The sequence below is a fragment of the Nomascus leucogenys genome, chromosome 5 (assembly GCF_006542625.1).
Source record: "Nomascus leucogenys isolate Asia chromosome 5, Asia_NLE_v1, whole genome shotgun sequence".
In the NCBI taxonomy this organism is placed as follows: Eukaryota; Metazoa; Chordata; class Mammalia; order Primates; family Hylobatidae; genus Nomascus; species Nomascus leucogenys.
In genome coordinates this window covers 64,836,683-64,857,776 of record NC_044385.1, presented here as the reverse complement: position 1 = coordinate 64,857,776, position 21,094 = coordinate 64,836,683, and the positions used below count along the sequence as shown (strand labels likewise).

At 41.6% G+C, this 21,094-nt stretch overlaps 1 long non-coding RNA gene across 1 annotated transcript; it reads left to right on the top strand.

Annotated features, from left to right (window-relative positions):
- The first annotated feature begins 9,772 nt into the window (after positions 1–9,772).
- LOC115835101 lies at positions 9,773–18,197 on the top strand. The gene is made up of 4 exons (XR_004030020.1): positions 9,773–9,901; positions 16,318–16,446; positions 16,678–16,842; positions 17,583–18,197. It is a non-coding gene; the product is annotated as an uncharacterized LOC115835101 (long non-coding RNA).
- The last annotated feature ends 2,897 nt before the right edge of the window (positions 18,198–21,094 follow it).

Below are 21,094 nucleotides of genomic sequence, written 5' to 3'. Positions count from 1 at the left end.
AGGTAGAGAAGGCCTTCTGCTTGAGAAAGGCAGAGGGAAAAGTAAAGGGGACTTTGTCTTACACCTTAGCTATGAGCTCAGCCACAATGGGTAGAGAGCACCAAGCAGGCTTTTGGGATCACTGATTGAAGAAGGCCTTGGCTCTTGGACAGCATTTCTGGACCCGCCCTGGGCCAGAGGGAACCCACTGCCCTGAAGGGGGGGTTCCAGACCTGACAGCATTCACCACAAGCTAACTGAAGAGCCCTAGGGCATTAAGTGAACACAGGCAGTAGCCTGGCAGTATTCCGCTTGGGCCTACAGTAGTGATGGCCATGGGGTGAGGCTCTCCTACCTATGAAAAGGGGAAGGAAGAGTGGGAAGAACTGTGTCTCGTGGTTTGAGTGGCAGCTCAGCTACAGTAGAATAGAATACCAGGTAAATTTCTAAGGTTGTTGATTCCAGTCTTTGCTCCCAGACAGCATCTCTAGACCTGCCTGAGGATGTGGGGAGCTCACTGCACGGAAGGGAAGGACACAAGCCTGGATGGTTTTGCTACCTGCTGATTGTAGAGCTGTAGCAAACATAGGTGGTAGCCAGGTAATGGCTGCAACAGGCCTTGGGCAAGACTCAGTACCCTGCTGGCTTCAAGTCTGACCCAGTGGTGGTGGCTACAGGGGTACCCCAGGTCTGTCCCAGTGATGGTAGCCACAGGAGTACTTTAGGTCAGTTCCAGTGGTGGTAGCCACAGGGGTACTTTTATCATCCCATCCCCAGCTCCACACAGCTCAGCAGAGAGAGACTGTTTGTTTGGGAGGAAGTAAGGAAAGAAAACAAGTCTCTGCCTGGTAATCTAGAAAATTCTTCCAGATCTTATCCAAGGCCACCAAGCTGCTACCTCTATGAGTCTGCAAGAAACACAGCATTACCAGGCTTGGGGTCCCCAGATACAGCCTAGATCACAACACCCAAGTCCTTTCGAATACTTGGAAATCCCTCCCAAGAAAGACGGATACGAACAAGCCCATACTGCTAATAAATTTGAGATAACACAGAGAAAGAATTCCTATTAGATAAGTTTAACAGAGTTTAAATAATTACAGATACACAATGGAGTACTACTCAGCCATAAAAATGAATGGGAGTCAGTCATTTGCAGCATGAAGTGGAAATCATTATGTTAAGTGAAATAAGCCAGGCACAGAAAGACAAACATCACATGTTCTCACTTATTTGTGTTATCTAAAAATCAAAACAATTGAACTCATGGAGATAGGGAGTAGAAGGATGGTTACCAGAGGCTGGGAAGGGTAGTGGGGGACGGGAGGGAGCTGAGAATGTCTAATTAGTACAAAAAATAGCTAGACAGAATGAATAAGACCTATTATTTGACAGCACAACAGGGTGAATATATTCAATAATAACTGTACGTTTCAAAGTAACTAAAAGAGTGTCATCGGAGCCAGGCGCGGTGGCTCATGCCTGTTATTTGGGAGACCGAGGCAGGTGGATCACACGATTCAACTCCAGAATTTCTGCTTCTAATTATCTCAATCTCTTTGTCAAATTTATCTGATAGGATTCTGAATTCCTTCTCTGTGTTACCTTGAGTTTCTTTGAGTTTCTTCGTCACAGCTATGTTGAATTCTCTATCTGAAGGGTCACGTCTCTGTTTCTCCAGGATTGGTCTTGGGTGCCTTATTTTGTTTGGTGAGGTCATGTTTTCTTGGATGGTGTTGATGCTAGTAGATGTTCTTCGGTGTCTGGGGATTGAAGAGCTATTTATTGTAATCTTCACTGTCTGGGCTTGGGAAGGCTTTCCAGATATTTAAAAGGACTTTGGTCTGTGATATAAGCTGTATCTGCTTTAGGGGGCACCCTAAGCCCACTAACACTGTATTTCCTGCAGACTCTTAGAGGTACTGCCTTGATGGCCTTGGACAATATCCAAGAGAATTCTCTGGGTTACCAGGCAGAGAGGCTTGTTCTCTTACCTTACTTTCTCCCAAACAAGTGGAGTGTCTCTCTTTGCCACTTAAAGCTGGGGGTGGAGTGACACAAGCGCCCTGTGACCACCACCATGATAACTGTGCTGACTCGGACCAGAAGCCAGCATAGCACTGGGTCTTGCCCAAGGCCCACTCTAACCACTCCTTGGGTACTGCCTATGTTTGTTCAAGGCCCTGGGGCTCTATAATAAGCATGTGGCAAAGCCAGCCAGGCCTGTGTCCTTCCTTTCAGAGTGGCAAGTTTGCCCCCCGGCCCTGGGTGGGTCTAGTCAGGGACAGCAGAAGTTTACCTGATATTCTGATGTATTGCGACTGCGCTGGCACACAAACCACAAAATGTGGTCCTTCCCATTCTTCTATCCCCTTTCCAAAGGGGCCTCACTCCATAGCCACTGTCACCATAGGCCACAGAGACTACTGCCAGACTAATGCCAGTGTTCCCTTAAGCCCTCAGGGCACTTAAGTCAGATTTGTGCTGAACGCTGCCTGGCCTGGGACTTGCCCTGCAGGGCAATGGGCTTCCCTCTGACTCAGGGCAGGTCGAGGAATGTCATCCAAGAGTCAAATCATGAAATCAGGAACCCCAGAAGTCAGCTTGGTGCTCGGACCCCTGTGGCCCTGTTGGTGTCTGAAGCCAGTAAGTCTCAGCATCTCAACCAAGGCCCTCAACACAGTACCCGAGTATCACTGCTGGTTATTTGGGGCCCAAGGGCTCTTCAGTTAGCAGATGACAAATCCTGCCACAATTGGTCTTTCCCTTCAAGGCAGGGGGTTCCATTCTCACCCAGGGTGTGTCTAGAAATGTCATCTGGGAGTTAGGGCCTGTAAGTGAAGGGGCCTCATAACTCTGACCAGTGCCCTCTCCTGCTGTAGTTGAGCTGGTATCCAAGATGCAAGACAATGTCCTCCCCATTTTTTCCTTTCCTCTCAAGTGGAAGAAAGGGGTCTCTTCTGAAGGTGCAAGCTGTGTAGCCTAGGGTTAGGGGAGGGGTAATGCCAGCATTCCTTCAGCCACCCCAACTGGTTTCTCAGTATGACACATGCCCCACCAGTCCACTGTCTCTAGGCCCAGTGCAGGACTGGGACTTACCTAAGAGTCTTTTTGGCCTAGATTTCCTTTAAAGTTTACTTAGAGACTCAGCATTTTAGCCCTCAGTGGCAAGGTTTGCAAGAACTTAAGTATATCTGCACAACGCAATACTCTTCATCCATAACAAAATAATGTAATCTTCATTTGGAGCCATATGGATGAACCTGGAAAATATGATAGATAAAATAAGCCAGGCATAGAAAGACAAGCACAGATTCATCTCACTTATATGGAATCCAAAAAACTTTGCCTTTAATAAGGGAAGGTACAGTAGAGGTTTTCTGAGAAGAGGGGGAAAAAGGGGATGGGAAGATTGGTTATGGAAACGAAGTTGCAGTTAGTTGGGAGAAATACATTCTTATGCACTATACCACAGCTGGGTGATTCTGGTTAACAAAATACTGTATTTTTCAAAAAACCTAGAAGGGAGCAATTCAAATGTTCTCACAAAAGAGCAATAATACCTGCATGACAGAACAGATATGCCAAGTACCCTGATTTGATTACTAAAAAATACATGCATCAAAATGTCCCAGAGGAAAAACAGTCCCAGCATACTCTGTATTACGCACAGAAATTTAAGAAATGTGAATACACAATGTTAATGTTCACATGAAAACACGAATGGCCCTGAATGGCTAAGGAATCCTGAGAAATAGAAACTAAGCTGGAGAACTCACATCCCTGATATGCCGCTGTGCTCCAGCCTGGGTGAGAGAATGAGACTGTTTCTCAAAAAAAAGTTAGAAAATTTGAGGGAATCATAGAAGTGGTAACTACAGGGACTCTGTCACTCATGCTGGAGCACAGTGGCATGATCATGGCTCACTGCAGTCTTGACCTCCCTGGCACAAGTGATCCTCCCACTTCTGCCTCCTGAATAGCTGGAACTACAGGCACACACCGCCATGCCTGGCTAATTTTTTTGTATTTTTTAGAGATGAAGTTTTGCCATGTTGCCTAGGCTGGTCTCAAAATCTTTGGCTCAAGTGATCTACCCACGTCGGCCTTCCAAAGTGCTTGGATTACAGGCATGAGCCGTTATGCCTGGCCATAAAAAAACATGCATGGCTACATCAAAGTGCAAAATGTTTGCAAAGGAAAGGAAACAATGAACCCAAAGAGAAAGGCTGGGAGAACGTTTTGTGGAATCAGGTATCAGCTAAGGGGTTGTTATGGCAAATATGCAACACACTAACAGTGCTAAGTAGCAACAAAAAAACCAAGGATCCACCCAAAACTGAGCAGGGACCCTGAATAGACATTTCTGCAAAGAAGACATTAAACCACAAGCAAGCTCCTTTCCCCGGTCAGGTGGCCATGACTAGTGGGACAGAATTAGTCAGGTGCTGCAGGGAATGGAGAAAAGTGACCCCTATGTCCTGATGGCTGGGACACAGATTTAAAAATTCAGCAGACCAGGCTCAGTAGTTCATGCCTATAAATCCCAGCACTTTGGGAAGCCGAGGCAGGAGGACTGCTTTGAGCTCAGGAGTTTGAGACAAGCCTGGGCAACATGACAAAACCCCATCTCTACCAAAAATATTTTTTTAAAATAGCTGGGCATGGTGACACACGCCTAGCTACTGCGGAGGCTGTGGTTGAAGAATCCCTTGAGCCCAGAAAATGGAGGTTACAGTGAGCTGAGATCCCCACTGCACTCCAGCCTAGGCAATAGGCCCACACTGTATCTCCAAAAAAAAAAAAAAATTAAAAAAATCAGCAAACTCTGGAGGTTGTTGGATCCTTTCCTTCCACCTGAGGCTTGGATGCAAGGCAGCCCAACTGGGGCCTGGCCCCAACACCCCACCTGCACCAGGGTTCCCCCTCCTCCCACAGCCAGGTCCTTCCTCTCTCTCCAACTACATGGGGAGTCTCCCTCGGAAACAGTCCTAAAGCCTCCTACACTTTCCAACCTCAAAAGCCCTTGAGAAATGAGTACTACTGTAAAATTAATGGTAAGATAGCAAGAAAGAAAAGGAGAACCTAGCAGGAATACAGAGAACATGCCAGAAAAGGAAAGCTTCTGTACTCACCATGAAGGAAAAACACCCCAAAGAAGCCGGGCCGCAGAGAGACCACACCGAAGCTCTGTCCTCAGCAGTCAGCCAGGACACAGGAGGTGTTTCTTCCCCAGGATGCAGCCTCAAGTTATCCCAAAGCTGCCACGGCACCCTGTAGCTCTTGAGAACACACGAGCTTTTCCGGTTTAACATAGGCAAGTCAATAAATGTGATACATCACATAAACAGAATTAAAAGCAAAGTCACATGGTTATCTCAATAGACACACAAAAGGCATTTGACAAAATCCAGCATCCCTTTATGATTAAAACCCTCAATAAAATATGCATAGAAGGGACACGCCTTAAGGTAATAAAAGCCATCCTATGACAAACCCACAGCCAACATAATACTAAACAGGTGAAAGTTGAAAGCATTTCCTCTGAGAACTGAAACAGGACAAGGATGTCCACTCTCACCACTTCTATTCAACATAGCACTGACAGTCGTAACCAGAGCACTCAAACAAGAGAAATAAAGGGTATCCAGATTGGTAAACGGGAAGTCAAACCGTCACTGTTTGCTGGTGATATGATTGTATACCTAAAAAACCCTAAAGACTCCTCCAAAAAGCTCCTAAAACTGATAATTTCAGCAAATACTCAGGATATAAAATTAACGGTACCCAAATCAGTAGCTCTGCTATACCCCAACAACGTGCAAGCTGAGAATCAGATCAAGAATTCAACCCCTTTTACAATAGCTGCAAATAAAAAAATAAGTAAAATACTTAGGAATATACCTAACCAGGAGGTAAAAGGGCTCTACAAGGAAAGCTACAAAACACTGCTGAAAGAAATCATAGATGACACAAACAAATGGAAACACATCTCATGCTCATGGATGGGTAAAATCAGTATTGGAAAAATAATCGTAATGCCAAAAAGCAATTTACAAATTCAAAGCAATTCCCATCAATATATCACCATCATTCTTCACAAATCTAGAAAAGATAATTCAAAAATTCATATGGAACCAAAAAAGAGCCCACACAGCCAAAGCAAGACTAAGCAGAAAGAACAAATTTGGAGGCATTACATTACCTGACTTGAATCTATACTACAAGTCAGGAAAACAGCATAGTACTGGTATAAACATAGGCACATAGACCAATGGAACAGAATAGAAAACCCAGAAATAATCCCAAATACAGCCAACTTGCCTTTGACAAAGCAAACAAAAACATAAAGTTGGGAAAGGACACCCTATTTAACATATGTTGCTGGGATAATTGGTAAGCCACATGTAGAAAAATAAAACTGGATCCTCATCTCTTACTTTAAACAAAAATCAACTTAAACCTGAGACCTGAAACCATAAAAATTATAGAAGATAACATTGGAAAAACCCTTCTAGACATTGGCTTAGGCAAAGACTTCATGACCAAGAACCCTAAAGCAAGTGTGACAACAACAAAATGAAGATCAACAGGTAAGACTTAATTAAACCAAAAAGTTTCTGCACAGCAAAAAGAAACAATTAGAGTAAACAGACAACCCACAGAATGGGAGAATATCTTCACCATCTATACATCTGACAAAGGACTAATATCCAGAATCTACAAGGAACTCAGACAAATTAGCAGAAAAAAAAAAATAAACCCAATCCATTCAAATAATAGTCTAAGGACTTGAACAGACAATTCTCAAAAGAAGATATAAAAAATGGCCAAAAAACGTGAAAAAATGCTCAACATCACTAATGATCAGAGATATGTCAATTGAAACCACAATGCTGGGCCGGGTGCCATGGCTCACAGCTCACGCCTGAAACCCCAGCACATTGGGAGGCCAGGATGGGTGGATCCCGAGGTCAAGATATCAAAACCATCTTGGCCAACATGGTGAAAACCCACCTCTACTAAAAATATAAAAATTAGTCTAGTGTGGCGGTGGGCACCTCTAGTCCCAGCTACTCGGGAGGCTGAGGCAGGAGAATCACTTGAATTCAGGGGGTGAAGGTTGCACTGACAACAGACTCTGTCAAAAAAAAAAAAAAAAAAAAACTATGCCACCTCACTCCTGCAAGAATGGTCATAATCAAAACATCAAAAAATAATAAATATTGGTGGGCATGTGGTGAAAAGGGAACACTTTTACACTGCTGGTGGGAATGTAAACTAGTACAGCCACTATGGTAAACAGTGTGCAGATTTCTTAAAGAACAAAAGTAGAACTACCATGTAATCCAGCAATTCCATTACTGGGTATCTACCCAGAGGAAAAGAAATTATTATATAAAAAAGGTACTTGCACACGCATGTTTATAGCAGCACAATTCACAATTGCAAAAATATGTAACCAGCCCAAGTGCCCATCAATAAGTAGATTAAGAAATTGTGATATAAAAATATATATATATATATAGGAATACTATTCAGCCATAAAAGGAAAAAAAATAATGGGATTCACAGCAACCTGAATGGAATCAGAGACTAGTATTCTAAGTGAAGCAACGTCAGAATGGAAAACCAAACATTGCATGCTCTCGCTCGTAAGTGGGAATTAAGCTATGAGGATGCAAAGGCATTAGAATACTACAATGGACTTTGGGGACTTGGGAGAAAGGGTGTGGGGCATGAGGAATAAAAGACTACAAATTGGATAGTGTATACTGCACAGGTGTTGGGTGCACCAAAATCTCACTAATCACCGCTAAAGAACTTACTCATATAATCAAACACCACCTGTTCCCCAAAAACCTATGGAAGTAAAATAAAATAAAACGAAGAAATTTTGTGTATGCATATCACATATTTAACTTTTTTCATAGGTTCATTGAGATATAATTTATATATTATTTCACTCATGTAAAGTATAAAATTCAATTTTTTTAGTGCATTAACTGGGTGGATAAGCAATCACCACAATATAATTATAGAACATTTTTATGCTCCTTAAAAGAAACCTTGCACCCATTAGCAATCTTTCCCCATTTTTCCCACTCTTCCTTTAAACCCCTCCCAGCCCTAGGCAACCATCCATCTACTTCCTGAGGATTTGCCTATTCTGGAAGGATTTGCCTATCCTGGACATTTCATGTAAGCAGAATTTACAATAATATATAGTTATGTGTGACTCACTACTTTCACTTCTCATGTTTTCAGTGTTCATCCTTTTTGGAGCATGTATTAATACCTTTTTCTTTTTCATTGCCAAGTACTACTGTATTTTATGAACAGGCCACATTTCATTAATCTCCTCAATTGACGGACATTTCTGTTGTTTTCTACTTTTTACTGCTATAAATACTTGTATGCTACTTCTTGTGGAGGCATTTGTTTTAATTTCTTTTTGGTGTATACATAGGAGTGAATTTACTGAGTCACGTGGTAATTCTATATTTAACCTTTTGAAGAACTGTTTCATTCTTCTGCATGTGGCTTGCCAATTATCCCAGCACCATATATTGAATAGGGTGTCCTTTCCCTAATACCCCCCACAAAGCACTCCCCCCACACCACAGGCAGTGTATCACCTGATAGTGCCCACAATCTGACCCAGCCACAGGTGTACCTGCACTAGACTGCATCCCAAACCCGCCTCCCCCCACCCCACCACGGGCAGTTCAGCTCCTGATAGCGCACCCCTCAGTCAGCACCCAATAACGCCCCAGGCAGTGCAGCACCCAACAACGCCCCTAAACCACCCCCCACTGCTAGCACTGTAGCCCCGGATCACTCTACCCAACTCACCCCCTGCCACAGGCAGTGCAGCAGAAGATAGTGCCCCTAACCCTTCCAGAGACACCGGCAGTACGCGTTAGTGTACACGACCTGCCTCCCCCCACCACCCCTGCCACCGTGGGCACACTAGTGTAGCCCCAGATAGCCAGCCAACCTGCCCCACCACCAGCAATGCCACCCGGAGAGTGCCCCCAACCAGACCACTGCCACAGGCAGGGTAGCCTCTAGCAGTGAACTCCAATAGGACACCAAACCCTTGCTCCGAGAGGCATACAGGGCAGCCCCGGAAAACTCACCTACCCCATCACATTTCCACCGCTGTGGCCGAGCTGCAGTCTCTGATGTCACCACCAACCACAGCCAGGCGAGCCGCGGTTGCACAGGCTCCAGCCTCCAGCATGTGGCAGTGCCTCTTCATTCTCCTAGTTCTCTAGCCCAGCAGGAGAAACTCCCGCTGCCGCCGCCCTCCTACTACTCTGTCGCCACCACCAACCGCAGCGAGATAGTGTCCCAGGCTCCAAGGCTCCAGGCTCCATCCATCCTCTGCCAGCGGAACGTGGCCGCCACTTCCAGTTCTCTAAGCCGGGCACAGAGTAACCCCTCCGCCCGACACAGAAGATCCTGAAATGATATGACGCAACCTCTGCATGCTTTATATACCGAGGTTACGCAAACGGCATTCCTGGACTACATGTTCTGATTGGACGAGAGAAAAACCTCTAGGCCTACTCTGATTGGACTTTATTTTCATGCTGTGACTGGTTGTGTTAAGACTTGCTCTCATCCAATCAGAACATGGTAATAAAGTCCAATCAGAGTAAGCCTGGAGGTTTTTTTTCTCATCCAATCAAAACATGCAGTCCAGGAACCTCCGTGGGCATAACCGCAGTATATAAATGATGCTGACAACAGAACAGGATTTTTCAGGTTACCGTGTCTTATCGAGTTGGTCAGTGCCTGGGCTAGAGGATTAGGACTCGGGAGTCACTGGCCATATGCTGGAGGCTGGAGCCACAGGAGCACAGCTCGCCTCGCTGTGGTTGGCAGCGACTGAGATAGCAACGTGCCTGAAGTGGTAGGAGAAGGAAAACAGTTTTGGGATAGATGGAGGAGGGTAAAGTGGGTAGTTAGTGCCAAAGGGAAAAAAGGATAGCTAGCAGGAGAAAGCATTGCAAAAAGATGGCGGGGAAAAGATGGCGGGGAAAAAAGGTTTTGGGTAGATGGAGGCAGAAAAAAGGTGGGGAGCGGGAGGGAGGGAAGGTTTTGCAGAAAGATGGTGGGTAAAAAGTTTATGGGTAGATGGAGGGAGAAAAGAGGGTGGCAAGTGGCAGGAGGAAAGAGAGGGTGGTGATGGGGAAAAACGGGGGCAAGCAGTAGGAAGAGAAGATGGTGGGGAGAAAATACAGTGGGGGGAAAAAGTTTTTGGGTAGAGGAACAAAAGAGAGTAGCAAGTGAGAGAAGGAAAAAGAGGGTAGCCAGCAGGAGGAAGATAAGGTTTTGCGAAAAGATGGTGGCAGAAAAGAAAGACGGTGGGTAAAAAGTGTTTCGATAGATGGAGAGGGGAAAGAGGGTGGCGAAAGGGAGCAGGGATACACTGTTGGGAAAAAGACGGAAAAATAGTTTGGGGTAGATGGAGGGCAAAAAAGAGGGTGGCAAGCAGGATAGGGGAAAGAAGAGCACGAGTGGTAAAGGGGGGAGACTTTGAAAAGATGGTGGGGAAGTTTTGGGGGGTACATGGAGGGGGAGAACAGAGGTGAGCAGGAGTTGGGAGAAGGGTTTGTGAAAAGACGGGGGGACATGTTTTCAGGTAGATGGAGAAGGGAAAGAGGGTGGCAAGGAGGAGCGGGGGAAAGACGAGGAAAACAGTTTTTGGGTAGATGAAGGGGGAAAAGAGGGTGGTGAGCAGCAACAGTGGGGAGAAGGCTTTGGGAAAAGACGGGGGAAAGGGTTTTTGCTTAGATGAAGGAGCAAAATAGGGTGATGAGAGCGGGAGGGGGAAAAGGTGGCGAGGGAGTAGGGGAAAAGATGGTGGGAAAAAACAGTGGGGAAAGTGTTTGGGTAAATGGATGGGGAAAAGGGTGAGCGGGAGAGTAGAGAAGGCTTTGCGAAATGACGGTGGAGAAAGAAAAAATGGTGGTGAAAGTTTGGGAGTAGGTGGAGGAAGAAAAAGGGTGGCGAGAGGGAGGGGGGCAAAGGCGGTCGGGAAAAGAAGGTGGGGAAATAATGGTGGGGGACGAAGGTTTTGGGTAGATATTTTTTTAATAACAGTATTTGTAATTTTGCTTTTGAGTAGTTTGAGTTCTTTATGTGTTTTGTGTATTAACCCGTTGCCTGATGCGTAGTTTGCAAATACTTTCTTCCGTTCTCTGGGTTTCTTCGTTCTGATTGCTTCCTCTGCTTTGCAGAAGCGTTTAAGTTTAATGTAATTACATCTTTGCTTTTGTCGCTTGTGCTTTTGATGTCTATTTGAAAATTCCTTGTCCTAACCAATTTCATGAAGCGTTTATCTTATGTTTTCTTCTCTAGTAGTTTCATAGTTTCATGTCCTACATTTAAGTCTTTATTTTTGAGTAGAGTTTTGTATGTGTTAAGATGACAGTCTAGATGTGTTCCTGTGCATGTGGGTTTTGGGTTTTCCTAGCACAGTTTATTGAAGAGTTTGTCCTTCCCGAATGTGTTTTCTTGGTGCCTTTTTTTTTTTTTTTTTTTTTTTTTTTTTTTTTTTTTTTTTTTTTTTTTTTTTTTTTTTTTTTTTTTTTTTTTTTTTTTTTTTTTTTAGTTTGGTCTTGCCAATGTGCGTTGCATGTGCCTTTTTAAAATAATGATAAATTGGATGGTTGACCATAAATGCGTGAATTTATTTCTGATTTCTCTATTTTGCTTCACTTGTCTATGTCTCATTCATTCCTCTCTCTGTCTCTGTCTCACCCCTTTGTTGATGGTACCATGCTGTTTTGATGGTACCATACTTACTATAGATTTGTAGTACATTTTGAAATCAGGTAGTGTGATGTCTCCAGCTTTTCTTTTTATTCCAGATTCTTTTGTCTATCTGAGGTATTCTGCATTTCCATGTGAATTTTAGGATGGTTTTTACTATTTCTATGAAGAATGTCTCGTAACTTAAGATGGATTGCATTGATTCTGTAGATCCCATTGGGTGATAATAGATATTTTAACAATATTTTTCTAGTGCATGGACATGGGATATCTTTCCATTTACTTGAGTCTGCTTTAATATCTTTCATCTGTGTTTTATAGTTTTCATTGTGGGATCTTTTGCCTTTTGGGTTAAGTTTATCTTTAGATATGATTTTTTTGGTAACGAAATAACTTGATTTCTTTCTTAGGTATTTCACTATTGGTGCATGGGCATGCTACTCATATATTGATATTGTATCTTGCAACTTGACTGAATTTATTATTTCTAGTAGGTTTTTTATGGAATCTTTGGGGTTCTCTATATATATATGTTCATGTCGCCTGCCAACAGAGACAATTTGACTTCCTTTTTTCCAGTTTGTATGCCTTTTATTGCATTCTCCTGTCCAATTGCTCTAGCTAGGACTTCCAGTACTATGCTGAATAAAAGTGGTGTAAAAGTAGGCACACTTGTTCCAGATCTTAGAGGAAGAGCTCTTAACTTTTCCCCGTTGATTGTGGTATTAGCTGTGCGTTTGTCATATATGGCCTTTGTTGCACTGAGGTATGTGCCTTCTGTGCTCATGTTGAGTTTTTATCATGAAGGAATGCTGATTTTTTTTCAGCATCTGCTTAAATGATTATATGGCTTTTGTTCTTGATGTGCTGAATGTGGTATCACACTTACTTGTATTTATTGAATCATCCTCATATTCCTGGGATGAATCCCACTTGATCATGGCAGATGATGTTTTTATTGTGTTGTCAAATGCGATTTTCAAGTATTTTGTTGAGGATTTTTTGCATCTTTGTTCATCAGGGATGGTTTTTCTTTTTGTGTTGTGTCCTGGTCTGGGTTTTGTACCAAGGTCATGCTGTCCTCATAGAACACGTTTCAAAGCCTGCCTTCCTCTTCATTTTATGGGGAATATTTTGAGTACAATTGGTATTAGCTTTTTAAAAAATGTTTGGTAGAATTTAACAGTAAAACCATGATTGTTGTGTTGTTCTTTCCCGGGAGAATCTTTATTACTGCTTTAATTACATTACTCATTATTGGTCTGTTCAGGTTTTTTATTTTTTTATCATTCTATCTAGGCAATTCATTATGTGTCTAGAAATTTATTCACTTCTAGATTTTTCAATTTGTTTGTATATAGATGTTTTTTGTAATCTATTCAAGCCTTCATATTTCTGTTATCAATTGTAATGTCTCCTTTCTCATTATGATTTTTTTCTTATCCTTAGTCTAGTTAAGGCTTGTCAATTTTGATTTTTTTTTTTTTTTTTTTTTTTGAGACGAGTCTCACTCTGTCGCCCAGGCTGGAGTGCGGTGGCACAATCTCGGCTCACTGCAAGCTCCGCCTCCCGGGTTCACGCCATTCTCCTGCCTCAGCCTCTCCTAGTAGCTGGGACTACAGGTACCCGCCACCATGCCCGGCTAATTTTTTGTATTTTTAGTAGAGATGGGGTTTCATCGTGGTCTCGATCTCCTGACCTCATGATCCGCCCGACTCGGCCTCCGAAAGTGCTGGGATTACAAGCGTGAGCTACCGCGCCCGGCCCAATTTTGATTTTTGTGAAACACCCCAGCACTTTGTTCCATTGACTTTCTGTATTTTTTGTTTCTATTTTTAAAATTTCTTTTCTAATCTTTATGATATTTTTTCTACTAATTCTAGCATTTGATTTTTCTTGTTCTCAGTACTGGAGCTGTACTGTCAGGTTGGCTATTTGAGATCTTTCTACGTTTCTGATTTGTAGGCATTTATAGGTATGCACTGTTCAAACTTACAGCTGCCTTCCTGAATCCCACAGGCTTTGTTATGTTGTGTTTCTATTCTTACTTGTTTCAATAACTATTGAATTTCCTTTTTATTTTTTTCATTTATCGGTTGTTCATGAGCAGGTATTTTAATTTCCATATGTTTGTACAGTTTTTAAAGTTCCTCGTTACTGATTTCTAATACTATTCCACTGGGGTCAGAAAAGATACTTGATAAGAGTTCAGTTTTTTTAAAATGTGTTGTGACTTGTTTTTGGCCTAACACATAGTCTGTCCTGGAGAATAATCCATGTGCTATTCAGTAGAATGTGCATTGTGCAGTTTTGGAGTGGAAAGCTGCGTAAATGTCTGTTTGGTCCATTCGTATAAAGTTTAACTGGTATTTTGTTGTCTGTATGATGTGTTCATTGACGGTAGTGGGGTGTTGGTTATAGTGGAGTGTTGAGGTTCTCTACTGTTACATTGCAGTCCATCTGTCCTTTAAGGTCTGTTAATATTTGCTTCTGTATCTAGGTGCTTGAGTGTTGGTGGAATATGCACTTATAATTGTTAGTCTGCTGTTTACTTCTTTCTCGTTATATAATTATCTTTATTTTTTCTTTTTTTGACTTAAAAGTCTATTTTATCTAAGTGTAGCTACTCCTGCTTTTTTGTTTCCATTTGTGTTGGGATATCTTTCATCCTTTCACTTTCAGTCTATGTATGTCTTCATAGGTGAACTGACTTTCTTGTAGGCAGTATATAATTGGGTCTTGTCTTTTAATCCATTCAGCCACCCTTCTTAATTTAATTTAATTTAATTTAATTCACATATTCAGGGTTACTACTAACAGGTAAAAACATACTACTTCCATTTTTTACTTGTTTTCTTGTTTTGCTACTCTTTTTTCTTTTGTTCTTCCTCCCTTCCTCTTTCTCTTCTCTCTGATCTCTTTTTCTTTCTTTCTTTCCTTTCCTCTTCTCCTCGCCTGCCTTCCTGTCTTTATTTGTAGTGAAGTAATTTTTTCTGGTAGTGTGTTTTAATTCCTCGCTTTTTATGTTTAGGATGTCTATTATTGATTTTTGTTTTCTGGTTACCATGAGGCTAAACAATAGAATTATAATAAGTTACTTCAAACTGAAGAAAACTTAACTTTGGTCTCAGCTTCTCAGGAGGCTCCCTTGGGGAGGATTGCTTGAGCCTGGGAGGTCGAGGTTGCAGCCAGCTGAGATCGTGCCACTGCACTCTCCAGCCTGGGTGACAGAGTGAGACCAAGTCTCACTGAATAAATAAATAAAAATACAGTAGCTTATAATGAATTCTGATTATAAATTTTGAGATGATGATATTTTAAGGTATAAAGAAGAAAGTGAAAATCATTCATTATCTCATTACCCAAAGATAACTATTTCTAATGTTTTGGTACATATGCTTCCTAATTCATAACCCCCTCTCTCTCTCTCTCTCACACACACACACACACACAAATATACATATAAGATACATTTTACACACAGATATAATTTTATTGTAACTTTTCAGAAAGTTTTGTAATTTTTATTTAAAAATATTGCGAATAAGTTTTGTGAATAATCATAGAGAATATTGTACAGCTTAATTTTAAGATTTTGTTTTATGCTCTTTGGGGTGGCAGGTTCACTTCTTGCTAAAATGAATCGTCTCAGTGTCTTTGATTCTCCTTCTCTCCTCTAAGCTGTTGCTTTTGGAGGGGGGGCCTGTATCTCCCTCCTGTTTGCTTGGGGGAAACACATAGTATCATGGGGTTATGAAGACATGTTGCCTGCACCAGATAGCAATGCTGGCTGTAGTTCTGAAAATAAAGGTAATGTAAGAGTTTTTGTCCTGTGATTAATATAAGATGCAAATAAAGTGGTTTTAGATCATCGTAGCAAATGATTTAGATAAAACCGTGCATTTTAGATCATTGTAGCCAATGATTTAGATATAATTCTGTGTGTACCTTTTAATTAAGAGTTCAAGATTTCAATACAGTATGTTCATTGTCCGCTTTATCTGTAAAGTGTAAAAGCTGATACTGGGTGAGGTAAGAAAATTGATACGTTTTACTATCACAAGGAAAAGTGGTATCCATACAGTCTTGCCAAGGAGGCATGGACTACTTAAATTGGCTTCTGGATATTTCAGTTTGGATATGATAGCCTTAAGTTGAATTTTTTGGTTACTGCTTTATAATACTTAGTAACTGATTGTGTGTGTTTAGTAATCGATTGAGTGTGTTAATGAACCCTCCTGTCCTAAAAGCAAAAATGAAGAGGTTCAAGGGAGCATGAATTGTCAACATCCCCTTTAAACAAATAGGCTAGGTTAAAAATTTTTTCACAGAGCTTTACAGTATTACATGTCAGTTTATTACGATATAACATGTCAACAAAAATGGCAGAAGCTCTCTTAACTGACTTGCCAGATGGATTAGATCTCTCCACTCACTCAGTAAAATGTACAGGATTTCATACTGTATTTTCAATTAAAGAGGAGTTTTAGATTTTATGTTGCTCCAATTTATGGATACCTACTCTCTTGTACTTTATATCCAAATTTATAGATCTATTTGAAGAATTCAAAGAATCTACGGAAGATGGCTCAGCTTGCTGTGAAGCAAAGAAACCAGGGACCTTCTCCAGAACCTCTGAAGTTGATGTTAGGTCCAGCTAATGTTTCTCCTCTAAAAAGAGTAAGTATCTAAAGCCCAAACAACTTGCATGGCCTTCTTTTGTTAAATCTGAATAATAACCATTCAGATCTTAGAGGAGATTACAGATATGTAAATACATGTCAGTTACCCAGGATTCTATGTAAACCATATTCAGATTCCTTTAATTGAAACACCTTAATAGCTGCTTTTATATTTATGGTGTGTAAGTCTGTTTAGTCCATCAGTAGATTGTTTTATTTTTTATTTTAGAAGTGGAATTCTCTCTCAGTTATACTAGTGCTCGATTCCAGTAGCTACACTAAAGGATGTGGAAAAAAAAGAGATGAGTCTTTCTGATTGAATAGAAGTGTATCATTTCCACTAGAACAGCTTCAAAGCTTTCCCCAACTTTTACAGAACATCCATTGCTTAGAGGTATGTGACTGGACCATATGCTTGTTTGCATTTTTCTATTTGAACTTCCTTCATGGTCTTTATTTTATTTTATTTTATTTTTGAGATAGAGTCTTAACTCTGTCACCCAGGCCGTGGCACATTCATAGCTCACTGCTGCCATGAACTCCTGGGCTTATGTGATCCTTCCACCTCAGCCTTCCGAGTAGCTGGGACTATAGATGTGCACCACCACGCCTGGCTAATTTTTTAAAAAATTTGTATCAGGCTGGGCACAGTGGCTCACACTGATTAACCTAACACTTTGGGGGAGGCCAAGGCGGGTGGATCACTTGAGATCAGAAGTTTGAGACCAGCCTGGTCAACATGGTGAAATCACATCTCTACCCAAAAATACAAAAATTAGCTGGGCATGGTGGTGCACGTCTGTAGTCCCAGCTACTCAGGAGGCTGAGGCACGAGAATTGCCCAAACCTGGGAGGCGGAGGTTGTGATGAGCCGAGATCTCGCCACTGTTCTCCAGCCTCGTTGACAGAGTGAGAGTCTGTCTCAAAAAAAAAAAAAATACATATAATACGTTGCCCAGGCTGGTCTCAAACTCCTGGGCTCAAGTGATCCTCCTGCCTCAGCCTCCCACAGTGTTGTAATGATAGACATGAGCCACCATGCCCAGCCTGTTTTTATTATATATTTTCGGTATGATGATTCCCTTATTCACTTTTCAGATACTTAACTGTTGATCAGTTGTTCTGTCATTGCAGCTGCCTTCTCACATGGGCTCAGTGCTAAACAACTCTCTGCTGCTTCACTACATTAACTGTGTAACAGATGAGCCAGTCTTGCTGAGGTCTTATTAGTGGTTGAGTCAAACATTATAAGAAGGTTAAGAGTTGCGTGAGGATGGAACAAGATAGTTTATAAATGGGTTTCTTTTGCAAGGGTGCCAAATTCTAGACAAGAAGAGCCTTCCTATGCTGTAATTATGTCTGTGGTAATCATATATTTAGAGCATGAATGTTTCTGTTGTAATTTCAAGGCAGTAAGAAGGGAGAGGGATTTTGTTAAGGAAACGCTGCTGGATGCCACCAAGACTCACTGGGTGCCTCTACTTTGATGACTGTCTGTAGTAATCATATATTTAGAGCATGAATGTTTCTGTTGTAATTTCAAGGCAGTAGGAAGGGAGCTGGATGGATGGCCACCAAGACTCACTGGGTGCCGCTCAGGAAACACTGCTGGATGGATGCCACCAAGACTCACTGGGTGCCTCTACTTTGACTATCGCAATCCAAGGATTCTTCATCTTTGTATGTCCAGAAACTTGCTGTGAGGCCCCCAGAGTCGTCCTGTTAATGATAATGAAACTCAGAGGAGACTAATATATAAGCAGATTGTCAGCTAATTATTAAATTAATTATTTCTGTTCAGCAAAATGCTCATATCTTCCAACCAGAATATCCCCTCTCTGCTATCAGCATATATGGGGACCAAATTTGTCATTAGAAAGTTTTTTAATTATAGAATTAAAGGAAAGGGCAGTGAGAAGCCTTTCAACCAGGCCATAGTACAGCCTGAGCATTTCATTCCTCCACTGGTTGGGGGGTGGTGGGGAGATGGTCTTTCTTTTGACCAAACTGAGTGTTTCATTACTGGATAAGCAACTCCTGATTCTTCTAGTGGTTAAAAGTTGCTTTTAGTTGGTTCTAGGCCAATTCTCCTCCTTCTACTCTGAATCTTTTAAACAGAGTATCATAGTTAGATTTCCACTTATTAATTTCTATCATTTTTACATTATACCCAGCCTACCCTAATTGAAGTTTAGGGTATTGTAAAACTTTCAATTCAGATGTTTATGCTTTCTTGGAGTACTACTGTGTGATATAAAGCTTACCTTATTCATTATATGTGAATTCTCTCCATTTATGTTTTCACTGTAAGCTTTTCCCTATATTACCAAGTTGTTGAACATACCTGTTGTAGTCTACCTCATGAGTTAGCTAGGATGTATGAGACTAATGGCTTTTTTACTTTGTCACTTACTTGTCACTTTAGTGATAATTATGTTCTGTGCACTTTTTTACTGTGGTACAGCTAGATGCTTATATTTACTGTTTCTGCTCTAGAATGTATTTGGTACAAGGTGAATAATTATGAACATGGAAAATAATTTACCAACTTCCTGGATACTATCATCAGGGCAGAGTCCTTCTTACAAGTAAGATTTCACTTGCTTCTTCCACACTCCACCACTCTTTACTAATATTTACTTAGATATCCATTGAAAACCTTTTTCTTGGCCAGGTGTGGTAGCTCACACCTGTAATCTCAGCACTTTGGAGGCCAAGGCAGGTGGATCGCTTGAGCCCAGGAGTTCAAGACTAGCTTGGGCAACATAGCAAAACCCCATATCTACAAGGAATACAAAAATTAGCCAGGCATGGTGGCATGCATCTGTAGTCCCAGCTACTCAGGAGGATGAGGTAGGAGGATCACTTGAGCTCAGCAGGTCGAGGGTGCAGTGACCTGTAATTGTGCCACTGCACTGCAGCCTGGGTGACAGTGACATCCTGTCTCAAAACAAATAACCATTTTTTAATACCTGACACCTTTTGTAAATATTTGTTGAATTTGAAACTCATTATAAATAGAGCTGAGTTGGACTTTAATCTTTGCACTGTTGGATTTGAAGAAAGAATATGTTACATTATGCAAATAAAAGGGAAAAGCCTGTAATTTAAGAGAACAAACTGAAAATGTAATTAAATAGATTCAGTTAATTGAATTAGCCAGTAATGTAAATTTCATAGGGTCACTCATATTCTTATAATCAACAAACATTTTTTGTGTGTCAAATATATTCCAGCCAATGGACTGATTGGTCTGGGTAACCCTGAGTTGTATTTTAAGCTGCAACTTAGGTATCAGCACCATCAAGAAGTCTTCACTTACTGCCCAGTGTGGGTGAGCTCCTTGTTCTATGTGTTTCCATGGCTCTCTCTGCTTACCTCTGTCATGACACTTTTAGCATCCATTTTTCCACACATGATGAGCTCCCAGCAGGCAGAAACCATATCTAACTCTTATTCATGTTTAGATGTTCAGCTTGATTGATAAATGGTTGTGGAATATTTCTTGGTGTTTTTTGTTTGTTTGTTTGTTTTTGAGACAGGGTCTCACTCTGTTGCCCAGGCTGGAGTGCACTGGCACAATCATGGCTTACTGCAGCCCTGACCTCCTGGGCTCAACCGATCCTCCCCCCTCCATCTAGTAGCTAGGACTACAGGTGTGCACCACCACTCCTGGCTAGTCTTTTTGTTTTTTTGTGGGATTTTTTGTTTTTTTGTGTTTTTTTGTTTTGCTTTTTGTTGTTGTTTTGTTTTTGTTTTGTTTTTTGTAAAAATGGAGTTTACCATGTTGCCCAGGCTGGTCTCATACTCCTGGGCTTAAGCATTCCTTCTGCCTTGGCTTCCAAAAGTGCCAAGATTATAGGTGTGAGCCACCACACCCAGCCGAAGTTTTAGGGATTTGGTGTGAAACCATTTAATTGGAAGCTGGGTGCAGATGATGTTAGTGAGGATAGCAATTTAGGTTGACGTTTATGTTTCCTACTTGGGAAGATGGATGGCATTCACTGAGAAAAGAAGTACAGGAGGAGCAGACTTGGAAGGAAAGATGTTTCACTTAAGAGATGCCTATGGGACATCAAAGCGGTCATATCCAGTACCCTGTAAAGTAATGAGTCTAAAGCTCAGAAATGAGATTTGGGCTAGAGATACAGATTTAGGACCCCTCATGTTAAAAGTGGTGGTTTTAGCTATGATGTGGATGAGATTGTCCAGAGGATTCATGTCATGAAAGTAGGTCTTAGGACAGAGTCCTGGTGCGTGTCACTATGTAAGGCTTGCTTCTCACAATTCTGCCCTTGCCCTCATTGTCCAATTCCAAAGCCACTGCCACATTTGTAGGCACCCCACTCCTGGTAACAAAATTCATGCTTCTTGTGGCTGCTATAACAAGTTACTACAAACTTGGTGGCTTAAAAGAACAGAAATTTAATTTCTCACAATTCTCAAGACCAGAAGTTCAAAGTGAGTACCACGGGCAAAAATCACAGTGGCAGCAGGGAGGCTATAGGAGAGGAACCTGTTCCTCATGTCTTTCAGCTTCTGGTCACTGCTGGTACTCCTTGGCTTGTGGCTGTATCACTCCAGTCTGAAAAGCCAACATCACAGAGTAAATAGATTCTCTTTATGTTCCATCTTCACATCACCTT